This window comes from Aphelocoma coerulescens, chromosome 28 (assembly GCF_041296385.1).
Source record: "Aphelocoma coerulescens isolate FSJ_1873_10779 chromosome 28, UR_Acoe_1.0, whole genome shotgun sequence".
NCBI classification, from domain to species: Eukaryota; Metazoa; Chordata; class Aves; order Passeriformes; family Corvidae; genus Aphelocoma; species Aphelocoma coerulescens.
This window is the reverse complement of record NC_091041.1, coordinates 4,387,140-4,410,057: the sequence shown is the minus strand read 5'-3', so window position 1 is coordinate 4,410,057 and position 22,918 is coordinate 4,387,140. Positions and strand designations below refer to the sequence as shown.

Here is a 22,918-nt window from a genome sequence, read left to right as displayed (position 1 = left end):
AGCCCAGCTGCTGCCCAAATCCACTCCCTGTGAGCACAGACAATTACAGACCCATACACAGCATTTCCAAACACCTCCCTGCAGGAAATCTCAACATTTGGACAATTTATGGACAACTGAAACTTTCTATGAGAAGCTGGGGACAATCATGGAGCACCTTGAGCCATTCCTAAATGTCCAAGGCTAGGCTGGATGGGGCTTGGAGCAACCTGGTCTAGCAGCAGGTGTTGGGGGGTTGGAACAAGATAATCTTTAAGGTCCCTTCCAACCAACCCAAACCCTTCTGTGATTCCATAATTCAGACACTTCTCTCCAGCACTTGCACAGCATAATTTGCAAATCCTGCTGCCTTCAAGGCCTGTCCCATCATGCATCCAAACAGGGCCCCACAGCTCCAAGCACTGCAGTTTCTTCCCATCGACATCTTTTACAGCATTAAACCTCAAACTTGGCCTGCATTTTGCATTTGGTTTCTAAATCACGAACCACTCTGGAAAAGTAGCACCAGGAAGAAAAAAACAACTTGCTAAAGTGTTCCCCAGCAGCATATCCACAGACTTTAATATAAAAAAGCTGCTGCTAATTTAAAAAACAAATGTTTAAGCAATCAAGCATGTTTATTTAATTTGTCCTTTCTGTGCCAGAGAAGGGCCGGGCCGCTCGCCGCGGCTGCCACGCGACGTTATCGAGTGTTCGTGGTGAGGTCCCTGCCTGGTGGGATGGGGGCAGCTGGAAGCTCCAACACAACCCATCCCTTGAAGGGGAGCTCAGAGAGGCTCCTTTGGGATAGTCCAGCCTCACACCCTGAGATGAAGACATCTACAGCCTAAGAATGAGACTGAGGATTCAACCCACTGCTGGCACCCAGCATGAACCAGTTCAGAGTCAGGGAATGGTTTGGGCTGGACTGGCCTTTGAGATCACCCAGTTCCATTCCCCTGCTGTGGGCAGGGGCACCTTCCACTAACCCAGCTTGCTCAGAGCTCCACCCAACCTGGCCTTGAACAGTTCCATCCATGAAGATGGGCATCCCCATCAATTCCCCACTCCTACAGAAGCAGTGAAATGTTAGTTCATTCGCCATCACTGCAGACCAGAGGTTTTTCATTAAAAAGGCCATGTGTTGCTGTGCTTGCAAAGAGGGTGCAGAACACACAGAGACAGGTACAGGGGAACCCAGAGCCCTCAGTTGAATCCAGCTGGAAAGGGCCAGTGGTTTTCATAGGGCACATGCTGGGCACAGTTCCTGAAAAGCCCTGAAAAGCCTCCAAAGGCCCAAACCCACTAAAAACTGAACAGTAACCACAGGACAGCGACTCTGCAGATAATCCAGATTTCTCGTGGATCCCAGAACACCCAATTTTCAGAGTACAAGTGAGTCCCCAGAGAGGCTGGAGAGCCCCATGCTGCTCTTCTCAATGCTAGAAGGGCTCAGACCTGGACAGCAGATCAGAGTCTCCTTTCCCACCACAGCACTGACAGGAACAGCAATGTTTTGGAGAGGGGGTGGACGTGCAGGATCGTGAGGGAACCCACCATAAGCAGGAACTCAATTTTGCCTGTCATTATCACTGGCTTTTAACAAATCGCTCCTGGGCATGGCAGGTACTTTATTAATTTTTCCCCCATGCAGCATTGAGGGTGACCGAGGAAATCCAGTGGCCTGTTGGATTTGTTTGCCTCCCTGGCCCAAAATAACTCACTATTTATTTTTAAGCAGCAGAACGCACCAAATCCTCACATCGATGCGATGGAGCTGGAAGGAGATGCCACACACACCATGGCACCAGCACCTGGACAGAAGGTTTCCACCTCATTCTCTGCATTGGGAAAAAGCTGGGCCCAAGTTTCCCACTTGCCCTTCAGACATGGGAAAACTGAATAAAGGGATTTTTCACTCCATTGGGTTTCTCCTGGCAGCCGCGTTCCTGTCGGATTCACTGCCCGCCACGCCTGAGCTTTGGTCTGCTTGAAGCGCAGGGAGGTTTTGGGTACCTCAGCCTCAAACACAGCCCCTGGCCTGGGACTTCTCTGTGTGTCCCTCTGAGGCTGGGGCCAGCTCAGGTGCCCACATCCCTCTCGGAGCTGAAGCTGCTCTCCTGTCCCAACGGCCGTGGTTGTTCAAACGGGAGGATTCGGGATTCGCTGCGTGCCTTCCCCTGGGACTGCTCCAAGCAGCAGCTGATGCACACGGACACGTGCAAACAAAAAACGCAGCAGCCCTCCCGAAGAAAAGGCCACTGGGGCTGCCGGGCGGGTGTTCTGGTGGTGATCTCCTGGGGGCTGCACAGGTGAGAGGGAGCAGAGGGAGAACCCAGTCCGAGGACATCCACAGGCCGGGACATCTCCTGCACAGCTCTGCTTCAAGCCCCGCAGGAAGGGGGTTCTCAAGTCACACAACCCCAGCAGAAATCACGCGAGGCAGCTTCGCCGTCTCCATCCAGTGAGGCCCCTACTGACGACCTTCATTTGTGTTTTGTTAAGTGCCATCTCCATTCTTTGTGGTTACTGAGAGTGTTTTCCATATGAGCAGCACCGAAGAGTCTTCCAGAGCCTGCAGCCATGCCACACTGGAGCCTGCTGAGCAGCCAAGCAAGACCTGCAAAACCCCAGCGCAGGCTGGAAGCTGCCATGAAGACCACGTGGGCAGTAATGGATCTGCTGAGAACTTGGGACAAAACCCCTGCAGGGGACAGGCGAGGCTCAGGAACACGGCGCAGACTGAAGGAGCTGCAGCAGAAACGTGCCACAGCTGAGGGGACACGGGGACAGAGCGGGAACAGCAGCTCCAGTGCTGCCAGCATTGCTGGGCTGGTGCAGGTCCCCAGAGCCCCCAGGCAGTGGCTGCTGGCAGCCCTTGGGCAGGGAGCTGCTCTCCGCAGGGAATTGGCTCTCCCCATGCACGCTCCTTCATGGAGAGCCCTCTTTGTCTTCTTTCTTTAGAAAAAAGGAAAAGGCGAGGGAAGCAACAGCGCCGTTTTCCAGGGACCCAGGACTCCTCGTGCCCAACCCCAGAGCGGAGTTAAACTGGATTAAATCTGAACAGAGCTCTCCAGCAGAACCTGACAGCAGAAGGAATTCTACACCCACACGCTTCCCCCTGCTCCCTGGGGATGGCAGAAGGGACCCGGGGGCGCATCTTGTACCTGCCTCCACACCCCTGGATAACATGACACACCATAAGTAACAGGATGCTCACCTGTTGCTGAGCAGCAGTCCTGTGTGAGGGGCAGTGGCCCAGGCTGGCTCTGCCTTTCCCTGCTCTGTGCAGACACGCCGGGACTGTGCCCAGCGCCGAGCCCGGCAGCTCTCCTGGCACTGCCCTGCCCAGACACGCCTGGGCTGTGGGTTCTGCGGGGAGGCATTCGCAGGGAAAAGGGAGACCTTAGAGAACCTTCCAGTACCTAAAAAGGCTGCAGGAGAGCTGGGGAGGGACTTTGGAGGACAAGGAGGGCAGGGCTAGATGGGATATTGGGAAGAGATTCTTCCCTGTGAGGGTGGGGAGGCCCTGGCACAGGCAAAGCTGTGGCTGCTCCTGAATTGCTGGAAGTGCCCAGGGCCAGGCTGGATGGGGCTTGGAGCACCCTGGGACAGTAGAAGGTGTCTCTGCTCATGGCAGGAGTGGCACTGGATGAGCCTTAAGGTCCCTCCCAAACCAAGCCATCCTGTGACTCCATGGCTGACCTTGCTTTGCCACCGTAACACGCTGAGGTGAGCAGCCCATGGCAGCAGCAGCACCTGATGGAGGCAGGTACAGACTCTGCCTTCCTGACTTGGGAGAGAGCAACAGCAATTGCCACCTGGGCCAGGCTGGGGTGCAGCACTGGCAGCTCAGCTGTCCCATGCCTGATGCAAAGCCCTGTCTCTTCCAAAAGCGCCTCCAGAAATGCACTGCTGAAAATGCAGCAAATATTACACACTGCTGGTAACACCCCTCCCTCTTCCTCGTGTCCCAGACATGCTTTCACTCCTCTTCCCACCATCCCATCAGCTGCCAGCTGCAGAGGGGCCTTGCCAGCTGACAGATGAAGCTTCAGGTTAACAAATCCAATTTGTCGGAGACAAAAAGCCAAAGCGTTTCATTTCTGATGGCTTTTTTTTCATAAAATTGCTCAGACATTCAAGACTTGAAATGTCACCAAGTCACTTGGTGGCAGCTGAGGGCACAGAGCTGGAAAGGTCGGGAGGAGCTCTCCAAGAATCACCCCTGCTCAGTTTGAAGGGAAGGGGAACAGGGCAGACAGGGCCACCGTGATTGCTGGGGACAGGGAGGCCACCAGCCAACACACAGCCCATGCTCCCAGTCCAGCTCTCAGCAGAGCACAGGGGGATGGTGATGCCCAGCACCAGACCATGAGCACCCACTCATGACTACAAACAAGCCCCTTTGGCTCTTCTTGACCCCTAAACTCCCTCCACCCCACTCCCCTGGGCCCCAGGCCAGCTGGGACCATCACATTTCCCTGAGCTTGAATTAACAAAGCCAAAGGGTTTTCCCCGGAGCCACTCAGGGCATCTCCCACCAGTGCAGGATGCAGTGGCAGACTGGGAGGCAAGGCAAAGCCCACCCGTATTGCACCAGGAGCTGGGAAAGCTCCAGCAGGTGCCACTGAACCACAGCAGCACTTTGCTGGGATCTCTGCCTCCCCCGAGCTGAGCCTCGGAGCAGGGATGTCCAGAAGGGTTCCCGCTGTGTTATCCCACGAGCAGTGCTCAGGGCACTCTGCCCCCAGCCCCAAGGGACCCAAAAGCTGTATCAGCACAGCCGGGGCCAGTCACAGAGGCCACGGGCACAACCAGAGCTGCGTTCCCCGCCAGGGCACGGGGCAGGGAGCAAGTGCTGCAGCTCCTGGGCACCCCTCCAGCCCACAGGAACCCGAGACCTCCCTGGCGGGTGAATTTACTGCTGGGAACATACAGTTACAGCCCGGAGGTGAGGCAGAACAGGACACCCCAGAGCCCAGCTATGGGATGTATGAGAGCGCCTGAAAACGAAAACGGGCAGTGTCCGTGGTGTCCATCTGTCCCTGGAGCCACCAGGCCACTGTCAGCAGCCTTGCCGCAGACACTGCTCGGGCTGGGTGTTTAACTGCAGGAGTCTGGGGAGAACATGAGCTGCTGCAGGGTTCTGTGTCAGCCACAGCCTTCTCACAGGGCTGGAGCCTCTCAAATGCCAAGGGGCTGATTCTGACCTCTGCTCACACACGGCCCCAGCATGGGAGTCAACAGCAGCCATCTGCAGCACCTCCCATCCCTCCCATCTTAGAGCATGTCATTGGTCAAAGCCTCAGGCTCTGGGCAATGCCCAAAGCACAACGACATGATCCAATGCCAGAGCCCACGCCGGGACTGTCCCAAAATGCTGAAGTCCCATCCCAGAGCACAGCAGGTAGCAGGTGGGAGAGCAAAAGCTGCTTCCCACACTGGCCTGCCATACTCCTGCACAATTCCTGGTGCCAGCAGTGGGAAAGGCTCTGGCTTCTCTGCGCAGGATGATGCAGAGCAAGGATGCTGCTCCAGTTTGCCTCTCAGGCATAGGGGAAAACAGAATCCAAGGGAAGCACTGCCAGGGGGCTGAGCCAGGCAGCAGTGGGTGACCAGGAGCAGAGAACTGGGAGGCACGACTCGGGTCAAGCTTGGCTCAGCAGCAGCCGCCCACCCTACACCCGGTGCCGCAACACCCACAGGAGACATTCCACGGGAACAGGGACAAGCTGGAGCCTGGAGACTCTCCTGAGGCAGCAGGGAGCTCCCACTCCCACAGCACAGGGCTCCTTCCTGCGCGCTCCTGGGAGGGGGCGGCCGGGAAGCAGCAGCTGGCACCGAGCGGAGCAAGGGCCGCGCGTCCCCTCCGCGCCCGCTCCGCACGGGCTGTGCCGGCCCTGCCGCCGCCTCCTCGCCGGCAGCGTGTCCCACGCGCCCGTCTGCCGCCGCCCGCTCCATCCTCCCCTCACCCCATCCCACCTGTCCCAAAGCTCTCCCAAGAGCCCCGAGCCTCCCCCGGCGCGGCGCTGCCTGGCAGCCGTGTGGGTTTTTCCCGGCTGCTGCCCCGTGGTGCCGAAGCGCAGACTTCCAAAGGCTCCACGATCCTTGCGGGTCCCTTTCAGCTCGGGGTGTTTTCAGATGCCCTGACTGCAAGCAGCCAGGAAGGTACCTCTGTCCTGCCACTCCCATTATCCACACCCAGAGGCTGCGGCTACAAGCAGAGATGCACGTACAGATGGAATGGGATGGACAGACAGGACTCCAAGTGATGCCACCACTTTCGGCACTGCCTTGGCACAGGGCGCTGAGCAGCACACCCTTCTTGTGACTTCAAAAAGCCCAAGCCCAGAAATTATTTACATAGGCAAGATTTCATGATATGGGGTTTTTTTCACTCCTAAAGGACTTCTCAGAAAAAAAAAAAGGGTTTAAAATAGTGACTTCCAAAGAAAAATCCAAGTTGAAAGCCTTGCTTTGATTTTATTTTAAGATTAAAGCTCTCTGCAGAGTGTTCTAGGGCCCTGATGTGAGGACCACAAGCTCCTCTGATACTTCCTAGAAAAACTTGCAACTGAGCCACCCGTAAACGCTCCTCGTGAGAAGGTTCAGAGGGCCCGGAGGAGAACAAGGCTCTCAGGGGACACACACACTGCCCAGGACACCGCCAGGCTGCCCTGCCTTGAAAGCATCTCCCTGCAGGAGGCAGAATGGAGGATGAAAAATGGGGGCATGGATAAGGGATACAGCTCACTCAGAGACATTGGAAAACATCAAGGGTAAGTCAAGAACAAAGCACTGAGATGGGAGATCCGGTTACTCGACAACACAGCCTAATTACAGCCTGGCTCTGGTGGCTTAGAAGAGAGAAATCCAAGCCTACGAGCTCCGTGAACTGACCTGGCCAGCCCAGTGCTGGGGACAGTGGCTCGGGGGCACAGACCCCTCAGGAACACCCCTCTGTTCCCCTGCAAAGAGCTTGGCAGGAAAGGCAAGAGCTGTTCCCGAGCTTCCCTTCCTGTGCCCTTCATACACGCCTGGCATGGGCTGCTCTGGCAGCGGGAAGTGCTCGAGCACGCAGGGAGCTCACCCCATCTGGGGGCACCCAAAGACAGCACAGAGCCTGCCTGTCCCCCCCACTTCACCAGTCCTGCCCCCAGCCCCCCGAGATGCAGAGACACAGCCATGTCACCCATCCATGATAAGAGGGGACAGCCCAGTAACTACAGCACAGGATGAGGTAGGACATTGGGGACGATGCCCCAGGTGGGTCACACAGCAACCAGGAAGACCCTGCCAGCTGAAAATGCATCTCCAACATGAAAATTGCATGTCTTCTCTTCACCCCTTCCTCATTACTCCTCACCCAGCCCAAAATCCAGCTCCTTGCCACACCAGAAGCCCATGGCACCCATGTGGGCCCCCATCCGAGCTCCCACACCCCACGGCATGCTCCCTGAGGCAGCTGGGATGAAAAGCCTTAGCTGTGAGAGCCATTAAGGATTTCATTCACCTTTCTCTCTTACTTCTAAGAAACACTTCAGTTCCTCCCACCTCCCTTCTTTTCCTCTTTTCAAAGCAACCTTACAGCTATTTTTAGATCAGCACATCTCAGCGCTGCCGGATGGGTGCCATCCCCCGCGTCACCTCCACCGGGAGGAGAAGCAAAGGGATGCTCTTATTCTCCACACCTCTGGGGCAGCTGCTCAGCCTGGGGATTTTCAAGCTGCTTTCCGGAGGCATGACTGGATAAAGCATGGAAGCTGCCATCCCACTGCTCGGGAGCAGATGCTGAGAGCACAGCAGGTCTGTGGTCTTTCCCAAAACCCAGGCGGCCTCACCCGGATCCCCTTACAGGACCATCAGCACAGCCTTTGGGGCATGTAGTCCATGAGCAGCTCCAGGGGCCAGAAATATCCCTGGTGCTCCCACCTCGCGGCACCAGACAGGTCAGCCTGCTGAAATCAAGGTGCTGAGACATGAAGGTGGTGGCTGGAGCTTCGTCCTCATCCCTCCCCGAGGAAATGGGGCACGTGGTGAGGGTGGCTCATGCTCCTGCCCCGCTCCGCTTGGAGCACGACTGTTGGTTCAGCCTCAGCCCTTGAGAGTGCCAAGTTGTGCTTTGGGCTCCTGGAAAAAATAAATCTTCCTATCAGCATGGTGCAACAAGTCCCTCCAGGAAGGAGTTAGCAACAATCTTGCTCGGCTGCTCTCCTCGGGGCTCTGAGCGCATCCCAAAGCAGAGCCAGGGCTTGCCTGGTGGGGCAGCTGTCAATTCCAGATGGATGGTGCTAGAGGACTGCAGATCCAGGGATTTTCCTCTTCCAGACAAGTTTTGCAAGAGGACAGAAGTAGGCTGCAAGTCTCAGGACCTGGATGCCAGAAAGGAACAGAGGTGGCAGGAAATCCCAAACCAGTGGAAAATTCAGCTTGGTCTGGGTCAAATGCAGAGGAGGAAGTGGAGGCACAAGCAGAGGCAGAGGAAAACCCTTTCCAGGAGAGCAGCCCAAGAGGTCAGGTCTGTACGAGGCTTCGGGGATTCTCAATGCTTCGATTCTGATGTTGAAGGTCAAAGCCCTGGAGATGGTCAGGAGCTGGCTCCCCAGAGGATGATTAGCCAACAACTCTCCCTGCAGAAGCAGAGCAGTCCCAGTGGCATGTGGGACCAGCAGCTGCCACCTCCCACTGCTGCACTGGCAAAAAAAATCCATCCCTGGCACAGCAGATGTCACGTCACCTTCGCTCTGGAGTGGGTGGCCGAGCTGGGACACGCTGATCCACCCGGCTGTGCTGGACAGGGACGTGACCCCAAGTTCCCACAGTCAGAGCTCAGTGAAGCAGCAGCCTTTGGGGTAAAACCCGTCAGGAGAGGAAGGAGACGAGCAGCAATCTGATGGAGGCTTCCTGGCTGCCAGCACTGTGGGGACACAGAGGCTGTGCTGCAGCCCCAAAACAGCCTGTGCCCCGGGATCACCCTGAGCTGCCAAGGTTGAACCATTCCTGGGATTGTGTTTGGTCCTTTCAGCTCCTGGGCTTGCTCTGGACTCACAGGGAGAAGGTGAAACCACCCATGGCACGTGCTGGGCCATCGCTGCTCCAGCACCCTGGGAGAGCTGCATCCCCTCCTGCTGAAATCTCCTCAGAGAGGGGCAGGGATTTACCACGGGGTGAAAAAGGCAGCCCAGCTGCCCAGCATGGGGGGATTCATTGGGATGGTGCCCTGTACCCCCAGCCAGAGGCAGGACAGAGGCTGCTTCAGAAATCCCTGTTGGGTATCAACAGGGACACCAGGTTATATCCAATCACCACCATTTTACAGCCCTGAACCAAGCAGCCACATGTAAATACAACCTGGGAAAAACAGATTTGCTTCTCATTTTATTTATCAGCCAGGGCTGGGAGAGCAGGGATGCGTCCCCGAGATGCCTTCTCCTGGCTCCAGGAACGTGTTCATTATTCCCAGGCTGTGTCTGGCAGGGTGCGGATCGCTCTCAGATTACAGATGTTTATCAGTGAACTATAATAAAGGTGGGACAGTGACACCAAGATGAATATTATATTTCAGGAAAATTTAAATGAAATGATCCATCATGCCCAGCAGATCAGCACCACCTTCTGCCAAGCCCCGCACAGAGCGGAGCAGCTCCAGGACGGAGGCTCCGCTCTGGAGCCCCACAGTCACCTTGGCTCAGGGCTCTGGAGGAAAAGCAGCGCTGACAGATAAAGAGAAGCACTTTGGATTTCCAAGGGCACACAGAGAAACAGCAACATGGACCAGCTCGGTGGCAAGGGAACTACATCCTTCTCTAGCAGGGCAGTGAGACATCCCTGAGCGTGGGGGGACAAACCCTGCTCCATTCACCAGCGAGCCCTGGTCCCAGGCTGAGCACACCCAGAATCAGAGGGCCCTCGGAAACGGGACATGGCTCAGGCAGGATGTGGAGGGGAAGGGTTACAGAGTGGCTTTTCCCTTAAGTGAAATATTGCCACTGGCTCAGTGGAAGCAGGAGGTTGGTCCCTCCAGGGAGGAAGCTATCAGAAACCACTCTCCCTCCCAGCATGGCTTGCCCACAATTTCCTACCTGTTGCACTTTACAATCAAGCAAAACACTGGAAGAACTAAAGAGGACATTAAAAATCCAGAGCGGGTGCAGAGCGTGCAGGGCAGGGACACCAGGAATGCTCCGAGCTGCTGCAATCCAGCCATGGAGGCATTACACATTCATCTGAATTTTAAATACAGAGCATGATGACTGGCATCCTCACAACTGCCACCGCAGCCTCACACTACAGCTTTTATGGTAATTCACAGGGAGTTACCCACAAGGCACCGCAGAGATTTTCTTGGCAGCCATCCTAAACTAATTTTTATAGGTTAGTGTACGGTTATACATAAACGTTTAAGAAAAATAAAATGGCGACTTGGAGGGAAGGACATGGCTGGGAGGTTCTGTGCCGTGGCATGTGATGGTCCAGTGCAAAACACCACGGGGCAGAGGTCCACTGCCGGCCACCCCATGTCAGGACCAGCGGAGAGAAACACCAGTTGGCTCATAAACTGGTTTGCACTGGCTACCACAAGACCCAGCCCTCTGCATCAATCCTTCCCCAGTGCCTCTGGGTCTCCAGAGCATCCCCTGCCTTTTGTAGGCTGTTCCATTCAACCAGGTCCCACCTGGCCAGGAGACAGCACTCTGCCCGCTCCCAGGGGACCCACCGGCACCTGGCTGTGGTGCTCAGCCCCTGTCCTTGGTGCACCAGCCCGGAGGGGACAAGAAAAATCCCAAGGAACAACAAGTTGTTGGTAGAAACTACAGCACCCTGAGAAATACCCTTCATAGAATTGTGGAGTGGCTTGGGTTAGAAGAGACCTTTAAGATCATCTTGTTACACCCCTTGCTCCCGACGGGACACGGCTCTACCCACCACCTTTGCTTCCTGCATATCCTGACCGTGCTGGACATGGGAACTTCTCGTGGAGAGTGGGAACTGCTGCTCAGCTTCCAGCTCCTCTCTGCTGCCAATGGAGGGAAAGAGCTGAAGCTGCTGCCAGCAAGCAGCAGCACCTCGGGAAACAAAGGAGAGACGCAGCAGGAGGGAAGCCTTGAGCAGTGCAAGCCCGAAGCAGCAGCACCCATCTGTGATTCACAGGAACCAGAACAAACACTTGATGATGTCAGAGCTGACGATTAGCTTAAAAAAAAAAAAAATACAAAAATCCCGAATTCCTGCAGCTTTTGCTGCACGCACACACACGCATGTCACAGCACGGAAGCAGCAGGTCTGTCCATTGCTGCTGGATCACAACAGCAAAATGGAGGGAAGCATGACCAAGACTTTTAAGGAAAGAAGCTTTCAGATTTAAATCAGCTGTGGAGTTACTCTCAACACTGATTTGGATGCAGGGACACCTCGAAGAAAACAATTAAACAACAGATCAGAGGGAAAGATGGTGAGATTCAGCTCCAGCACCACAAAGAGACAAAGCACTGAATTCCTGACGAGGCAGCTATTTTCCCAGGATGGGATTATTGCAGTTTGAGAAGCCACATGCACCATGTCCTCCCTCTCCTGCTCACTATGTGCCATCCCAGCTGGCTGTTTCCATGCAAGAGAGATGGAGAGCACCTTGCCCCCAGCTTTGTGCCTTATGCACCCAGAGCACGAGGTTACCCCGTGTGACTCCACACCACCTCATGTAGCACTGCCCACAAAGAGACGTGAAAGCAGTGGAAAACCCTGAAACAGCCTTAGGTAAAGTCAGGGCCTTTCTGGAGTGAGGATCTGGTGGATCTTGACTGTGAAGTTTGGATCTGATGTATCTCAACTTGTCCCCTGATGATGTGTTCCTTGGAGCACAGCAGCAAGCACGGGAGAGCAAACCATCCCTGAGGTCTGAGCAGACCAGCTTTTACCTGCTGTGCTCCCAGACAGGCTGACCAGAGGAGCTCAGAAGCAGGATACGTGATGCATTCCCACCATCACATCCCTGCAGACCGTGTCCAAGACACCCCAAGACTGATGCAGAGAGACGGCAGCAGGAGAGGTGGGACCCCTGGCATGGAGCACCCCAGGTACAGATTCACCTCTGAACCCTTCACTGCTCAAACCCCAAAAGGCTTCAAAATCCTCCTGGAGAGAGAGACCCTTCTTGCAAAACCCCTGCAGGACCTGCCACATGTTGCAAATCGTGGCTGCAGCTGAACCAGCCGTGATCCCCGGGAAGGTGGGGACAGCCCAGCTGCTCAGAGGTCACAGTCAAACTGCAGCCCCTGGAGTGGTGTAAACCAGCACTGACAGAGCACTCACCTACGAAACGGGACTGAAAACAGGGGATTCAGCTGCTGCTGTGCAAAAACAACCCTGACACGGCAGCAGGAGTGGAGAACTCCAGGAGCTGGGCACAAATAGCCACAGGCTTCCCAACCTAAACCATCCCATAGCCCCGATTTAATCTGATTTATGCAAATGTTAAACCAATTTAGGTGTACACATTGTACGAGTTGCCTGGCCCAGTTTAATTTGATAGGTTTTTAAACCTGTTTAGACAAACTAATATCTGCTGTCTAATCTAGAGCAGCTCTTATTTTGTGCAAATGTTGCCAGGGAACTAGAGCACGGACGTTCTGATGGATCCTGGTTGTACAACACTCACACTGCATCAGCCTGAGCGATAGTAATGCATGGAAAACAGGAATGCTAAAATCCCATCTCCCTCAGGGCTGGCCATGCCCAAACAGCAGAGCTCCCAAATCCCATGCTGCTGCACCACGAGCTGTGCAAAGGCCATTCCCAAAGCTTTCCAAACCCACAATACATAAGCCCAGGTGAGGCTCCAACAGCCCAGGACCACAGGATGGCAGGATCAGGACATGGTGAAGCCTCACTTCTCTGGGGTGGGGGACAGAAGTCCTTGAGGGGCCAGCAAGTCCCAGGAAGAGGGAGAAATCCCAGCTTTGGGTTGTGTCCTGGTGTCTCATCCTCATTACTCCTTTGGCTCCAGAGTCAGCAGAGCATCCCTGAATACCTCAGTTCTGCGCCTCCAGGTGTGTGCACAGCCCATGCCACGCTCCTCCACCCTGCACGTGCCTCCTCCTCACACCTGGGCATCCCAGGGGGATGCACATCCCCATCCCCTTCCTCTGCCACAGCAGCTCCTCTGCCTCCTCCTGGGCTGCTCACACACCTGTGGGAGCCACACGCCTGCCCTCGGGAGCCGGTGGGAGGCCGGGAGCCAAGAGGCTTCACGGATTATAAAAAAATAATAAATAAAGTTCAAAGAAACTCACACCTCCCAACCAGCTCCTTACGGAGCCATGTCAAGAAGGCAACAGGACTCTGAAAATTCCTCTTTTTTCGGAGGGTGCTGGGGCTGCAGGGGGACACGGCCATCTGTGTGCAGGACCAGCAGCTCGGCACAGGCGTGTCAGGTGAGCAAATAATCCAACAGCACAGGCAGCCTTTGCAATAGGAACGCCAAGCTCGATAAATTACCAAGGCAAGACAATGATACCCAAGCTAGAAAAAAAAATTAGAAGTCCAAAAGCATTGTGTTGGATCAGACCCAGAACTCCAGAGGGCTTATGAGTTGAAAGATGGGGGAAAATAAAAGACAATTTTCAGTTTCCTAGGCTGATGTCAAGGAAAAAAAAAAAAAACAGCTGGTCAAGTTATAAAGCAAATAATCAGAAAGAGAGGACAAGAGAAAAAAAAAAAAAGGTCTAACGAACAGAGCCTGCAGATTGTTCCAGCTTATTGTGTAATAAACTTCGCAGAAAGGAAGCTGGTCTGAGTGTTACTACTTCAGGGCTCACAGGTTTAAAATCGACCACAATTTTTAAAAAGCAATACTGACATGGCCAGAAGCTGCCCAGCCTGGCTGGCTCCTTCCATTCGCAAATATAAAATAAATGAAATATATGTCCTGGGGGTTCTGCCCAGAGACACCAGGCCAGAGCAAAGCCCCCAGCTCCTGACCCCATTCCCACCATCCTCTGCAGGAAGCAAAGAGCTTCACGGATGGAGGGAGCTGGGCCAAGGGAAGGGATTATTTGAAGTACAAGTCAGGCACATTTTTCACGCTGTTGAAGCAATGATATTAACAGAAGTCATTTACAGATTTCTCTTTTTTTGAGGAGAGAGTTATGAATAATATGCATGTTCTTATCAACTCGTATAAGAAGAATTTAAAGCTCAAAGTTCAGCAACTGCGGATTAAACTACTTAGCAGCATCTTTTTAATGCAACTGAGTAACCTCTCTCCTTACCATACGCTCGCACTGCCCACACTGACTCGGGTTAGATCTGGCTTCGCTTTATCTCGGATTCCTACACTCGCAATTTTATCTCTGCAATGCAAAAGAAAAACTGTTTCAGCTGGGAACAGAGCGAGCTCAAATCAAACCCATGTGCGGCGCAGGCCACAGGCCACAGCTCGCATCCATCACGGCAGCTCGCCACCCACGCAACCCTGGCGCCACGTGGGGAGCGCATAAACAGCTCAACAGGCGTTTACTACCTGGAGTAACTCTGCTCCGAGGAGAGCAGCTGCATGGGGCTGCCCCCGGTGCCAGCCTGGGGACCGCCCCACCGGGCACTGCAGAGGGATCCACCCCGGGAGGGACCCCCGGACCCCAGAGCAGCATGGGGTCGGAGTCTCCCACCTCAAAGTCAGCTCTGGGGTCCCTTAATATGGCCAGAGCCCTCCGGAGCTGTTCCTGTGCTCTGAGGAGCCACAAACACCACCCCCCTCCAGCCTCAGTTTCCCCGGCGCGTGGCCACATCATCTCTTCGGACATCCCGCCTGGCTGGACCTCAGCTGTCTCTCCACCCTCATTCCCACCTCTGTCCCCAAGGCAGCAGCAGAACTGAGGGTCTAACAGGAACCCACGCTCCTGGAGAGGGAGCAAAAGCACGTTTTTCCTCTTCTCCTTAGGGAAGATGTCACACTGGTCACTCCTTAGCATCCAGAAAAAGGCACAGCAAACCTGCTCCCCTAAGGAGGAGACGAAAGGGATGCCCCAGGAAGAGGCTTTGTTCACCAAACCTACATTTATCAACCCAGTGAGCACCAGGGAACAGGGGGACACGGACGTGGGGGGCACAGAGGACCCAACCCTGTCCTGCCAGTGAGGCCAATGCCAGAAGACAACCACAAAAGGACCCGAGGACCTCTTGCCCATCACCTCCATCACCCCATGCCCAAGCACATGAACGGCTCTGCTGTGGGGGACCCCTCTCCCCCCACATCCCTTGGTGGCATAGCTTCAGCTGGAAGCTCCTCTCACATTACTCAAAGTATTTATGACTTTTTCCCATTTGAAATATGGGCCTTTACCACGCACAGGAAGGAGGAGGAGAGTGCCAGCAAACCCGTTAATTTATAAGTCAATCTGGCAGGGAACAATTAACAGCTTTCCCCCTGCTGGGTGTGCAGAGGGGGGGTATCTTTCCCATAGGAAGGGCAGGAGGGTCCCCTCATCAGCAAACGCCCTGCCCTGCTGAACCCAACAGTCTTCGTGCCCAGCACCCAGATCCAACCTCATTTCCCTCACTGGGAGCTCTCACAGGGACAGCAGCCCTGTCCCCCACAGACAGGTCCCCTTCAGATTACACAAACAGCTCCTTCAGCCAGGTGCAGGTACACAACCCCCAACACACGATTTATAGGGAAAAATGATATAAATCTGTAATATTTTGCCCTGGCCAAGTCAAGCTGCGATCGGCACTGACAGCCGGGAGCTGCGGGCAGGAGCAGAAGCGGGAGTGCCATGGGGAACATCCCCTGCAAATTTCAGAGGGGTTTGCCTGGGGAGGGAACAGGAGACACTCCAGGCACTCCCCTCACTCCGCAGGGTGTTCCTGCTCGGAGGAAGGGCTGAAACCCCCCCGTCAAAACTGCATTTTCCTCCCAGCTGCAGAGAGTGCTTTTGCGGGGGCAAAGCCTCCCGGGACTCGGAGAGGGTGAACGCCCCAAGAGCAGAGATGTCCCCTACTCCACGGGGTCCAGATTCCGTCCCGCAGATCCTGACCACCCTCCCACGGGCGTCACCTTTACACCCGCACTGCTCCCCTTATACCACATTTGCTTGCCCAGGAGGGGCTGGAATGGGATCCTCCTGGGGAAACACAAGCATTATTAATCATTATACTTATTGAAGGGGTGTGGGGGGGTTCACCCTCCTCGTGACAAATTCTGGCTCGGTGACACGGAGGCTCCGGGGCCAGCTCTTGCCTGCTGCAGGATGATCCCAGGGCTTGAGATTTCAGCTGAAATCCCCGGGGGCAGATGGAAAACACCACCTGCTGTCACCCCAGGGGTGTCCCGCTGTGACTCCAGGGCTGTCCCCAGCCCCAGAGCCCGATTCACCTTTCAGAAGGGTGTAGCCCCCACAGCGCAGGGGAGACGCCCCCCCAAACATGGGGACTTGGGTGGTTTTGGGGTGACCCATGTCCCTTCCTCACTACTGTCACTGAGCCACCCCACAGCCGACGACAGAAGGGCAAAACCCACTTGCTGGCGGGCTCAGGGGTGGTGGGAGGACAAGGCACCCCCGGTGTCTGGGGTGGGAGCAGGCAGCATCCCGGGGGGACACAGCCGTGTCCCCAGGACGCGGTATCGCACAGGGGAACGCTCCGACGGCTCCTCCGACACCCGCATCCCGGCGATGCTGCTCCGGGAGCGGCATCGGCTCCACCACCGGAGCATCCCAGTGTGCCCGGAGCCGGGAGGTGGAGAAGCCACCGAGCAGCACCCAGCACAGGCGGTCCCACGGCGCTGCTCCGTGGGAGCGCAGCCCCGAGCACGGGGGTGATGCCGGAGCCCCCACGGCCACGCGCGGGGCCGCACCCCGCACCCGGCGGGACCGCGCTCGGGAGGCGCCGGAGGGACGGGGCGGGGGCGCGATGGCAGCGAGAGAAGAGCACGGAGGGGCGCCGGGGGTCCTAAAGCGGAGGGGGGTGCGGGGGGGGAAGGCACCAGCACCGGGGCGTGGGACGGAGCGGGGCGCGGACACATCCCGGTGCGGCGGGGGACGGAGCGAGGCGCACCCCGGGAGCGGCAGCGGGGCGTGGGGCGGGCTCTGCCCCAGGACCCCCCGGCCGGGCTGAGCCCCCCAGGCTCCAGCGCAGCTCGGTGCCCCCGCCCGGCTCCGGGGCCGCCGCCCCGGCGCTGCCCCGCATCCCCCCGCCGCACGTGCCCGCGGTCCGGCGCGCCCCCTCCCCGCACCCCCGCTATAGCGCGGCCCCTTCCCCCCGCACCCCTCCCATGCGTCCCCCCATAACACGCCCCCCCATTCGCCGGTGCCACCCACCCGCGACCCCCCCCCATCGTCGCCGGCCGCACCTCCCGCAACAAGACCCCCGCCCGCCTGCCCACCCCCTCCCGAGCGCTCCCGCTATAACGCCATCCCTCGCCCCCCCCCCCCGCCGGCCACCCGCGCCCCTCTCCCGCGACCTCCCCCGCCGCTCTCGCTGCACCCCGCTATAACGCGACCCCTCCCCGGCGCAGCCCTCCCGCGGCCCCTCGGCCACCCCCGCGCGGACAAAGCGGCCCCACGCCCCGGCCCCGCTATAACGCGCCCCCGGTACCTGCCGGCGCGGCCGCCCGCTCCCATGCTGCCGGCGGAGGGGCTGCGAGGGGCCGCGGCCGCCCTCCCCGCCCTCCTCCTCCTCCTCCGCCTCCCCGCTGTCCCTCCGCCTCCGCCCGGCGGCTGCGCTGGGGCCGCGGCGCGGGGACACTGCGGCGCGAGCTCCCGCCCGCCGGCCACTCGCACGGGTGATGTCATTCCCCGGGCCGCCGCCGCGTGACGTCACCGCGGGGCGGGACACCCCGAGCCCTCCCCGCGCCGCCGGGGGGCGCGGGGGCCGTGACGTCACCGCGGAGCCGCTGGGGCGCGGCCGCGCCTTAAAGGCGCCGCGCACGTGGGAGCGGAGGCGCGAGGGGCGCGGGGGCGGCTCGGGGGCCCTTCCAGACCCTCCCGACACGTTTAATGCAGCCACCGCGTTTAACAGACCCTCTGTACCTCCCGTGTTCGATAGAGCCTCCATGATCCGTAAATTCTCCGCATTTGCCCTGTCTCCCATGTTTGATTTATTCCCCGTGTTTAGTAAGTTCTTCGTATTTCCCATGTTTAGTATACTCCCAGCAATAATTGGAGGAACGGTTTTCCCCTCATTTTCCTTTTCTGGCGCTCCGGAGCACGCTGGGGTCACGCCGCTGTTGGAGCAGGAGGATGCTCTCGCTCCGAGGGCAGACACCCGCTCCCCCACTGCGGCTCCAAGACTTCCCTGATCCCTGTGCCTCCTCACACTGACCAAGTGTCAGCCGAGTTTTAACCGTTCCTGGGAAATGGAGCAGAAATACGGGATCGTTTCTCTTGCCGGGGCTGAGAGGAGCCGCCCCGCTGCACGGCCTCGGGCCGCCGCCATCGATTGGGGCTTTCGCTCGTTTTTCTGCGTGACAGGAGCCAAAAGCCAACAAGTTGCTGTCGCTGCGGCCTTGGAAAGGAACCGCAGGCATTAAAGCTGCTCTGTTTTCCCAGGAACACCAGAAAAACGCCATCAGCACCCAGCGCTGCCCTTGCTGCAGGCAGAGGGGCTGCATGAGCTGGAGAGCGTGAGGCAGCGCCAGGAACCTTCACTTGGATTTCTTAAAATGATTTTCCTCTGTGAGAAAAGTCCTTTTCCAAGGATTGGAGCCCTAGAGGTCCACAGAGGTCCACAGAATCCCCCAGGGATCCGTAGGAGCCCAGAAGGACCCAGGGGACCAGCTACAAGGTGCCCACCACACTGCTGCGGGGTCCAGCCCCATCTTCTCATCTCCTGGGGGAGTCCAGGCCCTGCCCCAGACACCCTTTTCCCATCTTCTCCTACAGAGCAGGGATCAATCACTGATTCTCTTCCACATCCGGAAAATATCCGCTTTCCCCACCAGCCCAGCCCCTTTCCGCAGGGCCCGGTGGCAAACACCGCATCTCCAGGGCTCCACGTCCTATCTGCTGCATCTGTGTTCTTAATGGATGTATAATATTTTACAGTAATTTCCTCATTTGTCATGCAATCAAATCCTTTGATCAGACACGGGAGAAATGTAAATATCAATTATTAACCAGCCCATTCTGGTCTTGCTTGACTGGATATTTATTTTTTTATTATTTTTTGGAGGAAGGAATTGATTCATTTGCAATTCAACTCTCCAGCCCATTCTTAATTTGGATGCTTGCATTTCTGGATGGGCTGTATTTTTGAAAAGGGAGATATTTGATCACTAGAGCGATCGATGTTTCCATGTATATTTTATAGTGCAGAGATACTTGTGTAGAAAAGTGTAAAATAAGTGGGGGGTTTTAAGTCCTGTGCGTAGAGAGCTGCTACACCATGGTTCAAAATCTTGGTAGCCAAATTTGCTGCTCTACAGTCATTTATAGCCCTTCAGAGCGTTGGCATGAAATGGAGAGGTGGCCAGGAAATTTCTGACAGAATATTTTTCCATCTGCAAATAGTTCTATTTTTTTCATTATTTTCTCGTGAGAGTGAGGCAATTTGTATAAACACGTTGCCTTAGGCAAAAAAGGCTTTGGAAACGAAAATAATAACAAAAAAAAAGTGAAATAAAACTAGAAGAAAGATGAAACTCAGTTGCTTTCTTTTTGGCTTCCCATTTGGAGATGGTTTTCCACTCGAAGCTTTGGAGGTTTCTGGTGTTTATTTAGCCTGAAAAGTCAAGCTGGGGTTGTGACACAGATTTGTCTTGGCATTTCAGTATCCATGCTCTCCTGACATTTTATTGGTGCCAGTTTTGCAGGAGGTAATCCCCATTCTTCCCCCCAAAATCCCAGTTTTGGCTTAAAATTCAGAAAACCGGGAGCATTCTCCTTTCAGCCAGGCTGTTTATTTGCTTTCTGGAGTTTTATTGAAGCTCTGAGAGTTGCATTTTGCAAGCTGTCTTCCTCCTGAAAGCGAGCAAGCTGCGCCTCTTCCTTAATCATCTGCTTTTGTTTGCTCGAAGGAAAATACCAAATATCTCATGACTTGCCATAAAGCCGTGAATGACTGCAGGGATGCGCAATTCCTGCCTGGCCTCATGACTAATGGGTGAGTTTTCAGGTGCACGTGGAGCCTGTGGAGATGTGCCCCAAATCCTGCCTGGTTTGGGTTTTTTTATCAATCTGCTAAAGCAGATGACAACACATTCTCACCAGCCCAGCAGTGGCTGGTGCAGAGAAGCTTCTGCAGTGCTCCTGCAGTGTGAAATAGTCATGGAATCATGGAATGGTTTGGGTTGGAGGAACCTTAAACATCATCATGTCCCAGCCCTGCCATGGCTACAGACACCTTCCACTATCCCAGGTTGCCCCAAGCCCCGTCCGTGTTTTACCAGGGATGTGATCCAGCCCCTGCAGACACACTTTGTGAGTCCTGCAGAGTGTAAGACTTTTTACCATTGTTATCCTGGAAATCCTTCACACACCTCACATCACCTAAGGGAATCAACAGTTTGGGCTTGACCTTGACGCCTGGGGTTTGTGCTGGAGCCAACTTTACTCCCAACTTCTTTTCCAACCCTTTTTTGTTTCCGCTTGGTTTTAATCCATGTAAAAGCCGTGTGAAGAGTGAGTCTGAGCTGCAGCCGCTGTGCCCAGACACAGTCACTGGTGGGTTGTGAAAAAAGCTATTGATCTCCCCCTTGATGGCGTTTGAATTCAGTTCTTAAATTAACGCTGCCAAAACAACAGCTAAAGCCCAGGCGCAGAGCGCGATCGATGCCGGCTTGTTCCCGGCTGAACGGGCAGGTGCCGATCCATAAACCCAGATCCTGTGCCATGACCCCGAGCCGAGGCTGGGAACTGCTGCCACCGCTTCTGCAGATGCCAAATGGGTACGTACCTGTTTGATTTCCATTTCCTTCCAGTTCACCGGAAGATTTTGGCAGGTCAGACCAAGCCCTGGCTTCCAGAACCTGCCTTATCTATAACCTCTGGGAGAAGGTCTCGGCAGCAGCTGAGAAACCACTTCAGAAATCTTACCCCTTCCTGAGTCTGGGGTCTTTGTGAGGCAGAAACTCATTTCCTAACAGAACTTAAAGAGAAGTTCTCTGTTGCTGTCATCCCACTGGATCCCGGCTCCCACACAGCAGCAGTACCAAGAGAGCGAGGCTGAAGGACCAGCAGGAAGGGCAAAGCCGAGCTCACCATCAGGAGACTTCGCTCCAGCTTTGTGCTGTCTCCTTGCTCCCAAGTCCTTGACACAGTTTCCCACAGAAAACCAGCAAGGAATGAATTCCTGCAGAAGCACAGCAGGGGAGGGAGCTCACGGGGCTGCATGCTGGCCCTGGCCTTGGCACTGCCCAAACGCAGTGGAATTGCCAAAACTGGTGATACAAAAAATTGAAACCTCTCTGGTGTTCAGCAAACAGAGGCAGGGGGTGCCCTGCGAGGCTCAGCACCCCACTGAGGCTCGTAGAATCTGGAATGGTTTGTGTTGGAAGAGGCCTTAAAGCCCCTCTAGTTCCACCCCTGCTGTGGGCAGGGAACCCTTTCATTATCCCAGGGTTCTCCAAGCCCCATCCAGCCTGGCCTCAGCTCCAGCAAACCTGCCCTTCTCAGGCGCTGCCCGAAAACCTTGTGTCCATGAGACACACAAAGAAGCTCCGTGGCTGCAGGAACACGTTTGAGGCACAATTACCCACCTGGGGTCATTTGCAATGGAGGCAAATGCCTCCAAGGAGGGGTTTTTGCGGGTGGTGGTGCCAGGGGTCTGCGGGGCGGCAGCTCCGGCTGGATCCAGGGCCATGCCCAGACTGGTTTCCAGCAGCATTGCTGGTGCCTGGGGACTGCGCTTGGGGTGAGAAGACAGGCACGTGTCAAACACGTAAGACACGCTTTGGCACCGTCTGCTCCTGCGGAACAATAGTTACTCTTCATGTTAGTTCAGTTACAGATCAAATAATCTGAAAAATTCACAAGTGGCTGCGGATACAAATTAACTTAACAAAACATTTTGAAAACGGCGCAGTCCTGGGGAGAATACAAATGTGGCAGGCGCCTATGGGAGAGAAATCCAAGTGTCTGCACCAGAGTCCTCCCATCAACATTTTCCCCGCGTCAGATAACATGGGAAGCAGCTAAAGCTGGATGAAATATAATAGTAACGTGATCCAAGATGGAGCAATGCCATATGGAAGCCCAGGGAAGTTTTCTCCGCTCTTTGCTCCGCTGATGTTTTTCAGCTGTGTCATTGGTACTTTGCTTTATCAAGAACATTATGGGCTGAATTCTGTCTGTGCAGTGAAAAATGACAGGCTGAGGTTTGCTCTCTATTGCACCAAAGTCATCGGTGTTGCGGGAAGGTAAAGGACAGAGGTATTTGGCTTGTGGTCACTGTTTCATAACTGCAGAGCAAAAGCTATAAAATCTTGATGAATCTTTTGAGCTTCCAAGCCTAAAACAGCTCTTTGGTTTCCAGCCTGGCTAGGTGCAAATGTGGGTGCTGTGGATCGAGGCAGCAGCATCCTCATGCCCAGTGCTGGTAGTGACTTGTTACACACAGGAATTGCTCTGTTGGGGAAATAACCCAGCAGCTGCTTCCCCTCCGGGTTCCTTTCCAGCAGCGATGTTCCCAGCCCAGCTGCTCAGTGGGGCTGCAGTTCACCCTCTGTGCCGTGGTAGCTGGATTGAGATTGGTTTTGGTGTGGGGAGAGGAGACTGTGGGATAAATATGGATTGGGCTAAATAAGGAAAAGCTGTGTGGGATGCTGCGAACAGCCTCGCCGCAGATGTAACCCACTCCATATGGAAGGTCCAAACTCACCCACGCTGGGGTTTGGCTTTCCCCACCATGAGCCAGAGCTGATGGGGAGCCACAGCACGGGGGGGGAGCTCCCAGGGGGACTTCCCAACCGCCAGCTGGACCCAGTGCTTTATCCTCACCTTTTTGC

At 55.6% G+C, this 22,918-nt stretch overlaps 1 protein-coding gene across 2 annotated transcripts in view; it reads right to left on the bottom strand.

Moving 5' to 3' along the window:
- PTPRS (protein tyrosine phosphatase receptor type S) overlaps positions 1–17,599 on the bottom strand; it is a 149,733-nt gene extending 132,134 nt beyond the window's left edge. Inside the window, exons 1-2 of one of the 2 annotated variants that reach the window (XM_068997088.1) lie at positions 17,572–17,599; positions 14,250–14,330 (exon numbers count right to left, since the gene is read on the bottom strand). The gene's annotated coding sequence lies outside the window, so the exon portion shown is untranslated. The remainder of the gene's footprint in view (positions 1–14,249; positions 14,331–17,571) is intronic. The other variant, XM_068997089.1, reaches the window with a different exon arrangement.
- Between the last annotated feature and the right edge of the window lie 5,319 nt (positions 17,600–22,918).